Source organism: Ictalurus punctatus, chromosome 12 (assembly GCF_001660625.3).
Source record: "Ictalurus punctatus breed USDA103 chromosome 12, Coco_2.0, whole genome shotgun sequence".
NCBI classification, from domain to species: Eukaryota; Metazoa; Chordata; class Actinopteri; order Siluriformes; family Ictaluridae; genus Ictalurus; species Ictalurus punctatus.
In genome coordinates, this window is record NC_030427.2 from 1,379,391 (window position 1) to 1,396,253 (window position 16,863).

Below are 16,863 nucleotides of genomic sequence, written 5' to 3' on the forward strand. Positions count from 1 at the left end.
TAAAAAAACAAGGGGGTTTATGGGAGAAGGGGGTTTCACTGATCAGGAGGGATACCGTCTAAAGAAAATCCTTACAAAAGTCAATGTAATGTTAGACAATAACGGTAGTGATAGTCAATCCTAGACATCATGTACGTAAATCTATTATTTTTCCTCATATTTATGAGTGAGTTTCGAGTTGCTTCGTTGAATTTAAATGGAGCAAGGGAAAGAAATAAAAGATTTTTGTTGTTTGAAACGGTGAAGCAAAAGAAAATTGATGTAATCTTTGCTCAGGAAACCCACACAGACGCTAATAATGCTGCGGACTGGGCCAGGGAGTTTAAAGGGTTATCCGTTTTAAGTCATAAGACATCTACCAGTGGGGGAGTAGTTATTTTATTTTCCTCTAATTTTATCCCCTGTTCTTATCAACTTGATGAGATTATAAAGGGTCGACTGTTAAAGGTTAGAGCTCAATATGAGAATAGGTGGGTCGTTTTTGTTTGTGTTTATGCCCCGACCACCGCCATTGAAAGAATGTTATTTTTATTAACCTTAGATAATGTCCTGAAGAATTGTGACTCTGATGATTTTTTTATTCTAGCGGGGGATTTTAATTGTACAGAGCTGGGTATAGACAGGAATCATGTAGAGCCCCATATGCCATCACGTAGAAGGTTAGTCGAGTTAATGAATTCCTGTGACCTTGTGGACATTTGGAGAAATTTTCACCTCATGCAAAAGCAGTATACCTGGGTGCACTCCTATAATAATATGCTCTCTATGGCCAGATTGGATAAATTTGATGGTTTTAAACAGCAGTTAAGTGCTTTTAGAAGTTGTGTAATTATACCGGTAGGATTTACGGACCATTGTATGGTTCTGGCTACTGTGTATTTAAGTAAACTCAAGCATAAGAGTGCGTATTGGCATTTTAACACCAGTTTATTGCAAGACGTTCATTTTAGGGATGTGTTTAAATATTTGTGGAGTGATTTTAGAACCACAAAGGGTTCTTTTAAATCGTGCAACAGTGGTGGGATTTTGCCAAAACGCAAATTAAACAGCTGTGTCAACAAAATACCTCCAATGTCACGAGAGACACAACTCTACGCATGAAATCCTTGGAGGATGAAATAATGACGCTTCAAGAGTTAATGAAAAACACAGGACGGCAGGTATGCATAGAAAATTTAATGACAAAAAAGAATTTATTGAAAAAATTGCCAGACGTTACTGCACAAGGAGCTCTGGTCAGGTCACGGTTTCAGAATGTGGAGTGTATGGATGCACCGTCGAAATTCTTTTTTAATTTGGAAAAAAGAATGGTCAGAATAAGATGATACATGGCCTGTTTTCTGATGATGGGACACTTTTAGTGGACCATAGAGAAATTCGAAAGAGAGCAGTCGGTTTCTACAAGCAACTGTGCAAGTGTGAAATCTACAATGAACAGGCCCATGATAACGTCTTCTTGAAACAATCTACACTGGGTTCCACAGAGTGTTCTGTTTCTCCCCAAGGATGAAGGGGGACATGGACTGGTGCACCTGCAGAGCAGGACTGCAGCCTTTCGGTTACGTTTTGTGCAAAGGCTGCTACATGGACCAGTAAATGCAAACTGGAAGGCTGTAGCATGTGCCATTTTACGGACACTTGAAGGGCTGGATTTAAATAAACCTCTTTTCTGGATGGACCCGAAAAAGATGGACATCAGGAAACTTCCTGTTTTTTACCGTAATGTTTTTAAAGTGTGGGGACTTTTAACAGTGCAGAGAGTACCATGCTCAAGTTCTCTCTACTGGCCGCTGGAGGAGCCAATCATAAATGGTTCCATTTTAGATGCATCTCAAAGGAAGCCGTTTCCTGCGCTCACGGAGGGGTTCTGCAGGGCTGGAGTCATCACTCTGGGTGACCTACTGACCGTAGCAGGACCGGAGTTTGGGAACGCGGTGGCAGTTGCTGGACACATAAAGATGAGGTCAGTCCGTGTAGTCACGCAGTTCCTTGTGGAATGGAGGTCCCTGTTGACTGAAGAGGTCTTGAAAATCCTGGAGGAATATTCCGGAAGGTTAAGTAGTCCCAATGACCAAGATCCTTTACCGGATTTTAGAGTCTCGGCGAATGTACATGAGTGCTCAGGTGTGTTTCTTAAATCTGAAAAACTAAGTTTTGTGGGTCCCAAGTTACCATCTGGGAAAGAACTGTACAAAATGTGCGTACTATCCCTAAATAAAAAGTTTCTGGACAAAAGAGTCGACACACCTTGGCGGTCTGTTCTACAAATAAAGGAACATGTAAAGCCACAATGGAGGGCTTTGTACAAGTCACCATTAATAAAAAAGTGTGGGGATTTACAGTGGAGGATTTTACACGGTGCAGTGGCTGTTAATTCTTTTATCTGTGTTTTAAACCCTGATGTGAGTTATGAATGTCCTTTCTGTGCCGTGAGAGAATCTGTGTTTCACATGTTTATGCACTGTGTGAGATTGAAGCCTCTTTTTACTGTTTTACAGAGACTGCTTGGCCATTTTAACGAGAGTTTTACAATCGAAACCTTTATATTTGGTTTTAAATACTCTCAAAAAAAAAAAAAAGGTTTAAGTGTCAGTTGATAAATTTTATCATAGGGCAGGCAAAGATGGCCATATATGTCAGCAGGAGAAACAGAATTGAGTCAAATTCAGGGGACAGCGTTTTAGTGGTTTTTGTGATTCTGTTAAAATCTAGGATGTTAATCGATTTTAAGTTTCACCAAGAGATGAAAGACCTTGTGGCGTTTGAGAATATCTGGTGTCTGGAAGGGGCATTATGTGTGGTTTTAGAAGAAAAAGTGAGATTTCATCAACTTTTAAAAGACTGTGTACATACTGGTTGATACTTGTTTGCTTATTTTATATTCTTTACTCCTTGTGGGTTTTAAAGGCAACTGGAAGGAGAATTATTTGAATTATCTATTTATTTATATATATATATATATTTAGCGAGTATCGTGTTCTTGTTTGTGTGTGTGAGATTTGTGAATAAAAAGGCTGCTTGAGTCACTTCTCAAGCCGTTAAACTTCTCTCAAAAAATATAAAAATGTTTTAAAATAATCCTGAAATTCTCGTCGGCGTTGGCTTCCTGAGCGATGAAGAGTCGGTTCAACTGATTCAGTTCATTCATTCAAACCATCGAAGTAGGATAAGCGGCTTTGGTAATGATTCTTTAAATGAACCGATTCAGAATCCTCTTCTTGAATCGTTTGAGTCGTTCTCACTCGGTCAGGGTTGCACGTGTGGGTTGCTTTTCCTGCACGTGTAATCAGCACGTGTTCACAGACCGTAAATCCCGACCCCATGGTAGACACTCGACAGAAATTTCATACTAAAGTATTTTATATTTTCTGGGTCTAAACAGAGCAGAAGTAATGCTAATGTGTTCTACAGATTCTATTGGACTGGTGAACTGTGTGGATTTGTATATTTAACCCAGTTTAATATGGCCTGCTTTGTTCAGTCAGAGACAAGTAAATCTGTTCTAATGCTCATTTATTTTCCATAGATAAAACAAATGTTTGCTTACACATGAATACGTACTTTATGCCTTCAGAATGGTGGAGATTTGTCTCTTGACTATTTTAAATTTGGTTCTCTTCAACAGGTTGTGTTCGAGTTGTGCAGGCTTGTGTCACCTGACTTAAAGAAGGCATTGTTTGAAGGGCTTGATCAGCACCTCCCACGGCTCCTGCAGTTGTACAACACCGAGAGGCAGTGAAATACCCGAAATCCAACATGTGATGACCCGTATTGATCAAGAGGTAAGTCTAATGGACTTTAGTTTGTTCTGCTCCAGAAATGAGCCGATATCCAGCAGAACAGCACTGATAGTTGTGTAATAGACGTGCACAGTAGAACTGTCGTGATTAATTAATAATCTTATAAATGTGATTACTTGATGAACGTAGACAAAACTCTATAAATGTGAAATGTTTTGTTGAAGTTCAGATGAATCTCTGATGTACAGAATCTTCAACAGAGTTCTGCAGAAAGATTTTGAATGCCTGTCATTCACCAGAACAAATTTGCAGTTGAACAGTCTGTCTAAAAGAAAAAATCTAAACACACAATATAAAATTCCTGCAGTGTGAATAAAGCCTTTGTGTTGCTTTTAGCAAACATGTCTAGTACTCTCGGTTCAATGTACACAATTTACCCCATTTAAATGCATTTTGGAAATTGTTCCACATGGCCTTAAAGTGTGAATATTCACTGTATGCCAAATAAGTAATCAAAGAATGGAATGGATTTTTTCTTCTCTAATGGACCATTAATCACAATTATAAAAGATGATGCATCTGGTACAAAGTATCAGAGCCCCCCCCCGCTTTTTCCCCCCACAATGGTTGCATGACTTTTGCTACACCATTTCCACTGTGTGTGTTACAAATCACTTTGAGGTAAAGCACTGCTGCTGCGAAGCCCTATTGGATCTGCTCCGTTTTTTAAAATTATTAATAGTAATAATATTAAATTTGCTCTCTCTATCTCTGACTCGCTCGCTCTCTGACACACTCTTTCACACTCTCTCTCTCTCTCTCTCTCTCTCTCTCTCTCTCTCTCTCTCTCTCGCTCTCTCTCTCTTCCTACCAGTAAAGAGTGAGAGACATCACAGCGAGAATGCAATTCCAAATCTGTAATGTATAATTTTACACTATCAGAAGGAGGGACATGTTCAATCTCAGTCTTTAATTAGATCTCTGGCAACGAAGGGGTGTGTGTGTGTGTGTGTGTTAAACAATAACATGCATGATGTATATTATGATCAGATCGTATACGTGATTATAAGAAGATTATACCTCTAATCTTATAAGGGATTAAAAATGGAAACCGAGCTTTGGCACATCAGTAATAATAATAATAATAAGTGGTATGACGTGATCAGTGGATCGATGAGGCTCTCTCTGAGTCACTCAGCGTTTTGTCTTCTCTCCACACCGTCATGTGTCTTTCCTTTTCTCCCGTCCGTGGCTCCGAGACGTGTTGACGTTCAGGTTTGGCAGGATGTTCCATGATGGACACCTCCAGGGGAGTCAGGCTGATCGAGTACAAAGTGTTTGTGTGCTAAAGGAAAGAGATCTGATGGAAAGTCAGAGTTATAGAGTTATAGTGCTGAGAAAAGTTTGTCAAGAAAAACAAATGTGTTTTTATAAGGTTTTCATTTTTTTGATACACCCTCGTATATTAATGCACTTGTTCTTACATGTTATTGTTCCTATAGTAGCTGATAATCAAGGATGGGGTTGTGTGTGCATTACCATGACCACCTGTTATTGTTATGCGTGTGTACATAATACGGGAACGCTTTAAGTGACCATTTCCATAATAGTTTATGATTTCTGAGGCCCACATTGTATCTGCATTATTATAACGTATTGCACTGGGGAGCTGTTTACCAAACAGTCAGTAAACCCTGCTGAAAGTGTCTTTTTATTTTATTTTTATTAAAAAAATTATTATTATTATTATTTTTTGCCCCCTATCACTTTCTGTGCGAGTGTGGATTGAGTGTTCTCAGTCCCGTCTCGGGCTAAACCATCACAGCTCTATTAAAATTGTCATCAAGTCTGAACATTAGAACCCAGCTTCCTTTTTTTTTCTTCAAGAACACACTATGGCCAAAAGTTTGTGGACACCTGACCATCACACCCGTACAGTATACGCTTGTTGAACATCCCATTCCAGATGTATTTCCCCTTTACTGTTACAATAGAGTCCACTCTTCTGGCCAGTAAAGTTCTTCTGCATCAACCGTAACACACTGTGTCTTCATGGAGCTGGGTTTGTGTACAGGGGCGTTGTGATGCTGGAACCGGTTTGGGTCTATTAGTTGCAGTGAAGGGAAATTGTAACGCTACAGCGTTCAGAGATGTTCTATACAGCTGTGTGATTTCAGCTGTGTGGCAACAGTTCAGGGAAGAAGCACATGTGGGTGTTATGGTCAGGCGTCCATATACTTTTAGTTACATGGTGTATCATGTTTATGCTGTAATGAAGATTCAGTGAACTGCAGGCTGATTTCAGCACCAAGGACAGCACCAGCTGAGGCCTGAGTCACTATGAGAGCCTGAGAGAAACAAGTCTCTCTCTATTTCTTTATCTCTTTCTGTCTGACTGATTGTCTTTCCATCTCTCTCTTGATCGGTCTCTGTCTCACTCTCTGTGTGTGTGTCTCACTGTCATCTCTATCTTGGTCTCTCACTTTCTGTCTGTCATTCTCTCTCACTTTCTTTCTGTCTGACTGCCTTTCTGTCTCTATTGATCTGTGCCTCTCTCTCTCTCTCTCTCTCTCTCTCTGGGAGTGCGTGCGTGGGGAGGACAGAGCGCGGTTCTGAGACAAAATCTTTTCAAAATGTTTGGTAAACAGAGCAAATGATGTACTGCACACAATCATACACAAAGACCAATCATACTATATAAAAGACAGATCTATTACAGAGAATCTGCATCTAGTAAGGCACTTGTATGACCATGCGTATGACAACAAGATTGAAATGGGGTTTTTACCATTAGATCAGGAGAAAGCTTTTGACCGGGTCGAACATGTTTTTCTTTTTAACATCCTAAAGGCTTTTGGTTTTGATGAAAATTTTATCTCAATGATGAGGTTATTATACTCTGGAGCTACATTTATGATAAAAGTGGCCAGTAGCTTAAGTACTGCTGTGAAGGCTCAGAAGGGTATCAGGCAGGGATGCCCCCTGTCGGGCCAACTTTACAGCATAATTATTTAACCCCTGCTATATGAGCTTAGGAAAGAATTAACAGGTCTACAAATCGACACTCTAAACTGTCAACAACCCACCAAATTATCTGCATATGCCGATGGTCTCACAGTTTTAATTAGAGGTGATGTTAAGGTGGTAAAATACGCTCTGGAATGTTATGGAAGAGCTTCATCTGAAAAAGTCAACTGGCATAAGAGTGATGCCGTGTGGTCAATCTGTTAAAAGTCCATCACTTCCTGGCATCATGGACTCTATCAAATATCAACAGATATTAAATGAAAACCTGACTGCCTCTGCCAGAAAGATTAAAATGGGCTGTGGTTGGATCTTCCAGCAGGACAATGATCCAAATCATCATCAAAATCAACACAAAAATGGTTTACTGACCACAAAATCATCAAATGAATAAAACACCACAGAGTTGTTCTAGGAAAATATATTTACTGATGGGGTGGCATGTTCTTCAGCTCAACGTGGAGTTAACAGCACATCCCAAAGTGTTTTATTCCACTTGCACCACAGCAACTTGGCAGCACTAACAATCTGTTAAAAAAAAAAAAAATAATAATCAGCCATAACATTAAAACCACCTGACTAATGTGCAGGTCCTCCTTGTGCCGCTAAAACAGCTCTTACTCGTCGAGGCATGGATGCCGCAAGACCTCTGAAGGTGTGCTGTGGTTTCGGGCACCAAGAACATAGTTCCTTTAAGTCCTGTAAGATGCAAGGTGGGCCTCCGTGGATCAGACTTGTTTGTCCAGAACATCCCACAGATGCTCAACAGATGCTCAAATGATCTGGGGAATTTGGTGGCAGTCAACACCTTGAACTCTGTCATGTTCCTCAAACCATTCCTGAACCATTTTTTGTAGTGTGTCTGGGAACATTATTCCACTGAAGGAGACCACTGCCATTAGGGAATTTTGTTGCCATGAAGAGGTGTACGTGGTCTGCAACAGTGTTGGGTAAGTGGTACATGTCAAAGTATATTAACATCCACACAAAAGCCAGGACCCGAGGTTTCCCAGCAGAACATTGCCCAGAACATCACACTGCCTCTGCTAGCTTTTGCTCCCCACTCGCATCAGTGAGCCTTGGGTGCCCTTGACCCTGTCACCAGTTCACCAGTTGTCCTTCCATGGGCCACTTTTGGTAGGTACAAGACCTGCCGTTTTGGCAATGCTCAGACCCAGTTATCTAGACGTCACAGTTTGGCCCTTTTCAAAGTTGCTCAGATCCTTACACTTGCCCATTTTTCCCTAACCGTTCGCTTGGTGCCTGGTATACCCCACCCCTTCACTGGTGCTGTTGTAATGAGATAATCAGTGTTCTTCACTTCACCTGTCAGTGGTTTTACTGTTGTAGCTGATCGGTGTATAGTTGCATTTAATGTTGTAGAATGAAAACACATTCCCGCTCTCACTTGTGTTAGCATGTTGTAACAGCTGTTCTTCCCTCACCTATTGTGTGGTGTGTTTATTTATTTATTTTTATTTATTTATTTTATTTAAAAAAAACAAAACTTTTTTTATATATATATAAAACAAAGCAAAAATGCTGCTTGTCATGTTACCGATAGGGCCACAGAAATGTCCTCTGTGCTGATGTTTTGGCTGTATCTGAAAACTTGTAGCTTTACCCCTGACTTTTACAGTGTTGACACTGGAGATTCCTTTCAGAAATGCTCCATTAATGTCTCCTAACATAAACCCACTAGGACTAAGATGATTTATGCATTGTAGCACCAAACAAAGGTTTCAGTCACTTTTCTGTCTGTAAATTGTCAATCACTGTGTATGGGGCCATAGTCTTGTGTCCTTTATTCATCTCCGTAAACAGTCATCATATTAACCTGTTGACTGGTGTTTATCAGACAGGAGCCTGTGGTTTCCTACTCTGAACGCTGTTCGAGCCATGTCGACTTCAGGAGGCCCCACTCCACCCTTCACCACCCTGTCGGTCACCCACCCAGCCAATCACATCACTCCTGTAGAGCTGCACCGACCAGAGAAACGCAACGCCATGAACTAGGCCTACTGGAGGTATGTTTTTTCATCAAATAAAGGACATAACTACAGGGTTTTCCAAAAGTCTCCATACATAAGGGACTGTTTGCCAGTACCATGTCAGTACCAGGTCACAGGTCAGTACCAGTGACACTAGAGAGAGACATTAGCTGAGAGACATGAGGTCATTTCCACTAAGGGAACATAGTGAGTATCAATGCTCCCTGGTTTTTGTGGTGCGTTGTGGGGATTTTTTAGGGAGCGAACGTTCCAGTGCACTGGAAGGATTTTGCAATTGAGACAACACTTAAAATGGCTGACTCCCTGGTCTCTTGAACCCATACCCTAAACTCAATAGGAAGTCAGCATTCTGATTTTTCTCTTAATTTTTTCCTCCTTTTTTGCCATTTCCAGGCCTCGTACTTTAACGTACTCCTCCTGGAGCTTTCATCAGATCGGCATCACGTTCAGTCAGTCTCATCTGCAGGCATTGACGATGCTAAATTCCGAAGCTTTTGAATTTTTGCTGCTCGCCGTGGGCGTGGCGCTCTCACAAATTTAGAAGTTTCACCATGAAAAAGGAAGTTGTTATAACTCAAACATAGAATGTCCAATCTAGGGATGTCACGATACCAAAAATCTAGTAGTCGATACCAGCAAAAATACACGATACTCAATACTACTTTGTGTATAAATAAATAATACTTTTAACTCCTTTATTTAAACACGAGCATTATAAAAAAAACAATAGTGGCAACAGTCACATAATATAAAAAAAAGCAATTACAATATAGATATATAATAAATATGTAGGCATAAAATGTTTTTTCTTCGAGATGTTCTGAAATGAGGTCTGGTTTCGGTGTATAGTTTGGGGATCTCTGTATACATGAAGTAATTTCTGCCTGGTATCTGGGGTTGAACCGCTGAAGCAGAGAGAGAGAGGGGGAAGGTGGAGCAATTTCATTTTAGCCCGGAACCTTTAGCTTGCCTTTGCCAGGAGGTTCAGACTTGGCTTTCAACAAGATAAAGAGCCAAGCATACTTCCAAATGAACACACAAATGCTTCAAGAAACTCAAAATCAGTGTTTTACAATGAGCTTAAAATGTCCTCCATGGTGGCATGGACCAGGACCCCTCGGTCTGCAGCATTACAGGAAGATTTCAGGTTAGACATTATGGGAAGAGTCTCGGTGCTGTTATTGTCTCTGGGGCAGACATCAGTTAATATTGTGACCCCTTCCCTGGAGAGAACAGCATTACAATTCTGAAAACAGTTTTTGTAAATAATAATTCACTACTTAAAGAATGTACCCGAGCTCCTGCTATGCAGTAAATAAAACTGTCTGCAACTCACGTGTTACTTCATTCTTTAGTTCCTTCTCTTAAGTGTAGAGCCTCTGTCAGTTTGTTTGTTAGTGTCTCTCATAAGAACTTCCCCAGAGTAGGACAACTGGCAAAACATTACTTGTGTATTCAAGCCACAAGCTCCCCCTCTGAGAGGGTTTTTAGTACAGGTGGCAACATTGTCACATGTAAAAGGGCATCTTTGAAGCCAGATAATGTAGACCAGCTTGTATTTCTTGCTAGAAACCTCTAGAGCCTATCATTGGGTGTCATCAACCCCCAACAATGTCCCTGCCCCAGCAACATGTGTTCTTGTTATTGCTCACACTTTTTCTGTTTTCTTCAGCAACTCTGAGCATTTTTCATAATTTTTTTATCCTGGCTGAAGCACTTTTAATTCAATCTATAAGAATAAAATAGTAATAAGTTAAAGATATTAATATTGACAAAGGTGAGAGTTTTGTTTATTTGACAGTGATTTCACATTTCTTGTTTGTATGAAGGTTAAATTCAAAATAATTTTTTTAATTTCTAAATTATTATATAGTTTTATAGGAGGAGGTTTCATAGACTTGGCATTCATTTTACAGAAGTTTGAAGGTACAGACATCTGATGTGGGTGTCCTTGGCAGTTTTTCTGAGGATTTATATTGTTCATATCGATATCGGAGTTATATCGTATCGACCGAAATTAAGCAATATATCGTGATATACATTTTGGCCATATCGTCCAGCCCTACATGAAGGATGACCATGACAGGGAGTTCTCCATTACCTGTCAGCACAAATTTTCACCGTGCCTTCGTGTCCTGACCTGTTTCTGATTGAGAAAGTGTGGTGCATTATGAAGCACAAAAGAGTGCAACCAAGGCACTGTATAGTTGCGCAGCTGAAGAAATCTATAACAGATGAATGGTAGAAAATCCCGCTTGTTAATAAAAGAAATGGTGATGTTACACAGTGTTAAACAACTTTTTAGGAGTTTGTTGCAGTCATCAGATTTGAAATGAGTGTGAATTAAATTTATTTTTTAAATATTCAACATCAAAGTACAACATCAAATAATGTGTTTTCAATATAGTACAGGGTGAATTGAATTTTCAAATGTCTCTTTGGTTTTGGGGTTTGATGTTTTGTTTTTTTTTGCATTTTCCATATTGTCCCAGCCTTTTTGGAATTGGGGTTGTAGATAAAGAGAACCCAATTAAACTAATGAGACAAAAATATAATACTTCATCATTTATATATTGAGGGAAGTGAACCAATATTACGTATCTGTGAGTGGCAAAAGTATGTGAACCCTTGCTTTCAGGATATGGTGTGACCCCCTTGTGCAGCAATAACTGCAACTAAACAGTTCCGGTAACTGTTGATCAGTCCTGCACATCGGCTTGGAGGAATTTTAGCTTCAACTCTGGGATGCTGGTGGGTTTCCTCACATGAACTGCTTCCTTCAGGTCCTTCCACAACATTTCTAGTGGATTAAGGTCAGGACTTTGACTTGAACATTCCAAAACATTCACTTAATTCATTCTACCAAAAATGGTTAAAGAAGAAAAGTGTGTTTAAGGTTGTTTTCTTGCTGCATGACCCACTTTCTCTTGAGATTCAGGCAAATTAACTGCTAATCTTCGATGTTCTTACTCTATGGTTAGAAGTACAATATTTGTGCCACTCACAGATTTGTAATATTGCGTCATTTTCCTCAATGAATAATTGACCAAGTATAATATTTCAGTCTAGTTTGTTTAATTGGGTTCTTGTCTACTTTTAGGACTTGTGTGAAAATCTGATGTGTTAGGTCATATTTATGTAGAAATATAGAAAACTTTGACATTGCAAGCACCACTGTATCTGGTGTGCAGTAGCTTTGGTATCATGTACGTGTTGGGAGAAACAGTCTTCTTAGATTCACTCAATTCTGAATGTTCACACTTTAACTGTTCTCTCCCCCCCCTAGTTGTATAGTGAATATACAGCTTAATAGAATGATTAAAGTTCTAGCAGCAAGGTCGTTTTCCCTATTTGGGGAAAACATTTATTATTAAAGTAGGGTTGAACGAAGTGCACTTCATTTGACTATTTATTGGAATTGTAACAAAATGTTAACTTTATCACTATTAGAAGTACCGATTTGTGGTCTTATCCTCATTACAGGCACGGATGCTGATCACAAAGGAGAGCCTGATGACCACGATCGTCCGCACATTCGATGATCACCTGAGACATCGAGACCAGCAGGGACAATTTCAGTTTTAACTCTACAGTGCACAAAAGGTCTTTAAATTCCGCAGGGTCCAGAGTCTTATAGAAGACCTCAAGTACGGCTGGAAAAAAGCAGAATGTGTTACACTGTCTGTCAGAGAATATCATTATTAATGATAATTAATAGCTAATCATTCTCATTAAACTTTTTTTTTTAAACTCAGATATGTCCTGATTAGCCGTTCAACAGAGTGGACCGACAAGCTCAGGGAGAAGTTTCTGGAAGGACTTGATGCTTTCTTGGAGCCGCTCAAGTCCATGCAGTGTGTTTACATGTGTTTGTATAAGCCATGTTAACTTGCAGTTATAGATGTAATGATCATGTGGGGTGCAATATAGCCATGTTGTTTAATATCAGTAGTATAATGTGTGTTTGGGGATTTGTGATTTCTGCAGGGTATGGACCCAGTAGTACGTGACGTGGACCAAGACATAGAGATGGAACCACTGTGGGTGACAGCCTTCACATTGCAGATGAAGCCAACACACATTATCTCAGTGATGCAAGAATGGTGTGCCAGTGATGTGAGTACTAACACACTCACCAGTACTAGTATATTACAATATGTGCACACTCTACAGGAGTTCTGGTAGTGCGACCATAGCAGCAAATGCACATATTATTCCTGCACAAACTAAAACCAACAAGATCTGTCTGAAGATCACAGGACTTTTGTCTTTGTCATGTCTTTGAGGTGTATGGAAATGATTGGCTCCGAGTAGGGATTTCTTGAAGGTCAAAGTTCTATATGTGGTTGTAAATTTAAATCTATATATGGAAGCCTTCAAATAAGAAGGAAGTATTCGACGTGCAGGAAGTGGACAAAATAACTAACAGTACATGAAAAAGCATCTTGACAAACACAGCTATTGTGTATGGGTGAATCGTTGTGCCAGCTAACAGCATGCAGCCACTATAAAAATGGTCTGAAAAGTATCCCTTAATGAGTTTTCAGAATTAACAGGCAACTGACAGAGCTCCAGTTCGGCTAAATAGTGGGTGTTGTAATTGCAGGTGCATCAGTCCCCAAAATTGGCTTGATGCGTTAGTCGGTCTTCCCGGTGTTACATGGTGTTCGGCCACACAGCGATTACATCACTTGCCCGCTGCGGCATTGCTCCTACTGTTATTTTGAACTTGAAGTGTCACTGAGGAAGCTGCACCCTTCGAGCTAACGCTATTACATTAATTTCTTCTAATCTCTATACTTTAAAATTATTTACCTTACGTTATACAAATATAACTGACACTACTTTAGATAAAATAATTGTAACGTTGCGCTGTCGAAAATTTGATCTGTATTATGTTTTTCTTTTTTTTTTTTTTTTTTTTACAAAACATCCGCGACTAGCTTGTAGCCCGTAGCCCACTAGCATCACCTACCGCTAGCCTTGTTTACGTTTCACATTTCTCACTTACCGCTGTTCTGTTTAAAAAAATATATATATATGTCTGCTGTCTCTCTGGTTTTGGGTGCAGATGAGGACTCGCTCGAGCTTCACATGGTGCGGCTGGAACTGGAAAATGTGGAGAAGCAGATCCGCGGCCTACTCGACAAGCAGGCCCAGCTGCTGGAGCAACAAACTGCGCTGGAAACATCTTGTGCCTCTGCCCACATATCCAAGGTAAGCACACAGCGTGGTATTTCCACTCCAAGCCCCTCTACGCCGTGTGTTTCTCTGTGCAGGGACCGTGCACCTAGGACTTTCCCAGCCGTGGTCTCCGTCACGCCGGCGCCAACACACCTCGGGCCTTGGGTGAACCAGCGGCGGAAGGCGCGGGCTGGACCCTCTCCACCTCCGGTGTTCGAGATTCCAACCAGGAACCGCTTCGCCCCTCTCCGCCAGACCAGACCCAACGCTGTGATCATCGGAGACTCCATTGTGCGGAACGTCCGTGTAGCCTCATCTAAAGGTAAGGTGCGCACACACTGTTTTTCTGGTGCTTGTGTCCTTCATGTCGCTGCGCAGGTATCCGGGATCCTGAAGAAGGACGAGCGCACTGGAGCGGTTGTGCTGCACGCGGGGACGAACGACACCAGGCTGCGGCAGACGGAGGTTCTGAAGAGGGACTTCTCCAGCCTGATCGAGACGGTACGAGGCAGATCACCCACCGCGAAGATCATCGTCTCTGGACCTCTTCCCACATACAGACGTGGAGCAGAAAAGTTCAGTAGACTTCTAGCATTAAATGATTGGTTAGTCTCTTGGTGTAATGAGCAGAATCTGGTGTTTGTCAATAACTGGAATCTGTTCTGGGAGCGTCCTAGGTTGTTTCGTCCTGATGGCCTGCACCCAAGCAGCCTTGGAGCGGAACTGCTTTCAGACAACATTTCCAAGGCGCTACACTCCAAGTGACTGTCTACCGTAAGCACATCTTCCAATAATAACGACATTCAGTATAATCAATGTTCAACTAAAAATCCGGCAAAGGTAATACATACTATAGAGACTGTGTCTGTTCCCCGAGCTATACAAATATATAGAAAATCTCGGAAAGTCTATCTTCGTAACCTAATTAACATAAAACTAAATCATATTGAATGCACAGCCAGCACTTTTGATCTGAGGCTAGGACTATTAAACATTAGATCTCTTGTGTCTAAGGCTCTTATTGTTAACGACATCATTACTGATCAGGAATGTAATTTAATGTGTTTAACAGAAACTTGGATTAAACCAAACGAGTACATAGCATTAAATGAAGCCAGTCCTCCTGGATACAGTTATGTACATCAGCCTCGTTCAACTGATAGAGGAGGAGGTGTTGGTTTCATCCATAGTAAAAATCTAGTCGTCACACAAAAACCTAAGCATAAATTTAATTCTTTTGAAATTCTTTATACCAGTATAACTTATGTAGCCACAAAAAATAAGTCAATTCCTCTAATTATTATTTACAGACCCCCAGGGCCATATACTGAATTTCTTAGTGAATTTGCAGACTTTGTCTCAAACCTGGTTGTGTCTGTAGATAAAGCATTAATCGTCTGTGATTTTAATATTCACTTTGATATCCAGAAGACCCTCTGAGGACAGCGGTTGTGTCCATCTTAGATTCAGTAGGGATTAATCAGAACGTAATCGGGCCTACTCATAATGGTGGTCACACTCTTGACCTCATACTAACATACGGACTAAGTATAGAAAATATTATCATTTTTCCGCAGTCTGAAGTTGTCTCAGACCATTATCTTATCTCGTTCATAATACGTATTGATCATAATATTTCCACCTCGCCTCGCTACCGCGTAAAACGTACTTTCACATCAGCTACTGCACCGAGCTTCATAAATAACCTCGCAGAAACATCAATTAGATTTGGATCACCATCAGATCACATAGAACTCGATCAGGCGACTGAAAGCTCGGAGTCAACACTCCGCTACACGCTAGATAGAGTGGCTCCACTCAAAAGGAAAATAATTAGAGAAAAAAAATTAGCACCCTGGTATAACAATCAAACGTGAACCTTAAAACAGACAACTCGACAATTAGAACGTAAATGGTGTCAAACCAAACTGGTGATATTTCAAACAGCATGGAAGGAGAGCCTACTGAAATATAGGAAATCTATTGGCGATGCTAGAAAAATCTATTTCTCCACCTTAATAAAAGACAACAAAAACAATTCTAGATTCCTTTTCAACACAGTAGCAAAATTAACTAGGAATAAAACCACTACAGAGAGAAACACTCAATCATTACATAGCAGTGAAGATTTCATGAAATTTTTCATTGATAAGGTTGAAAATATTAGACGTGAAATACAGGCCATTAAATTAAAACTGGACAGTACTGTAACAAACCCATTACATGACAATGTAGCAATATCAGATCAATGTTTAGAGTGTTTTGCTCCGCTTAGAGAGACCAAACTAGCTACATTAATCTCTTCTGCCAATTCATCAACTTGCATACTAGATCCCGTACCTACATGTTTGTTTAAACAGATTGGTCCAGGAGTAATTGAACCACTTTTAAATATAATCAATTCTTCCCTAAGCACTGGCTATGTACCTAAATCACTTAAATTAGCAGTTATTAAACCCTTGATTAAAAAACCTGATCTTGACCCGTCTCAATTGTCCAGCTATAGACCAATATCAAATCTCCCCTTCATCTCTAAGATTTTAGAAAAGGTTGTAGCAAAGCAGTTATGCTCGTACTTGGATAGGAATAACATTCATGAAATGTATCAGTCAGGATTTAGACCTCATCATAGCACAGAGACAGCGTTAGTTAAAGTAGTAAATGACCTTCTACTGACCTACGATCAGGGTTGTGTCTCGCTGCTTGTGTTACTCGACCTTAGCGCAGCTTTTGATACTATAGATCACACTATTCTCCTTGATAGATTAGAAAATGTTGTTGGTATTAAGGGAACAGTCCTCTCCTGGCTCAGGTCTTATCTGACCGATCGTTATCAGTTCGTAGATGTAAATGGTGATTTCTCCATGCGTACTGAGGTTACTTTTGGAGTTCCACAGGGTTCT

General features: G+C 40.3%; 1 protein-coding gene and 1 long non-coding RNA gene across 3 annotated transcripts in view; one reads left to right on the forward strand and one right to left on the reverse strand.

The window, feature by feature from the left end:
- LOC108262254 (TBC1 domain family member 10A) overlaps positions 1–16,863 on the reverse strand; it is a 109,935-nt gene that overhangs the window by 54,705 nt on the left and 38,367 nt on the right. The window lies entirely within an intron of this gene.
- Positions 2,971–12,776, forward strand: LOC128634154 (uncharacterized). Of its 2 annotated transcripts, XR_008397408.1 has the most exons (4): positions 2,971–3,782; positions 8,623–8,791; positions 12,260–12,379; positions 12,532–12,776. It is a non-coding gene; the product is annotated as an uncharacterized LOC128634154 (long non-coding RNA). The 2 variants fall into 2 exon arrangements; XR_008397407.1 differs by having other exon boundaries at positions 12,260–12,776.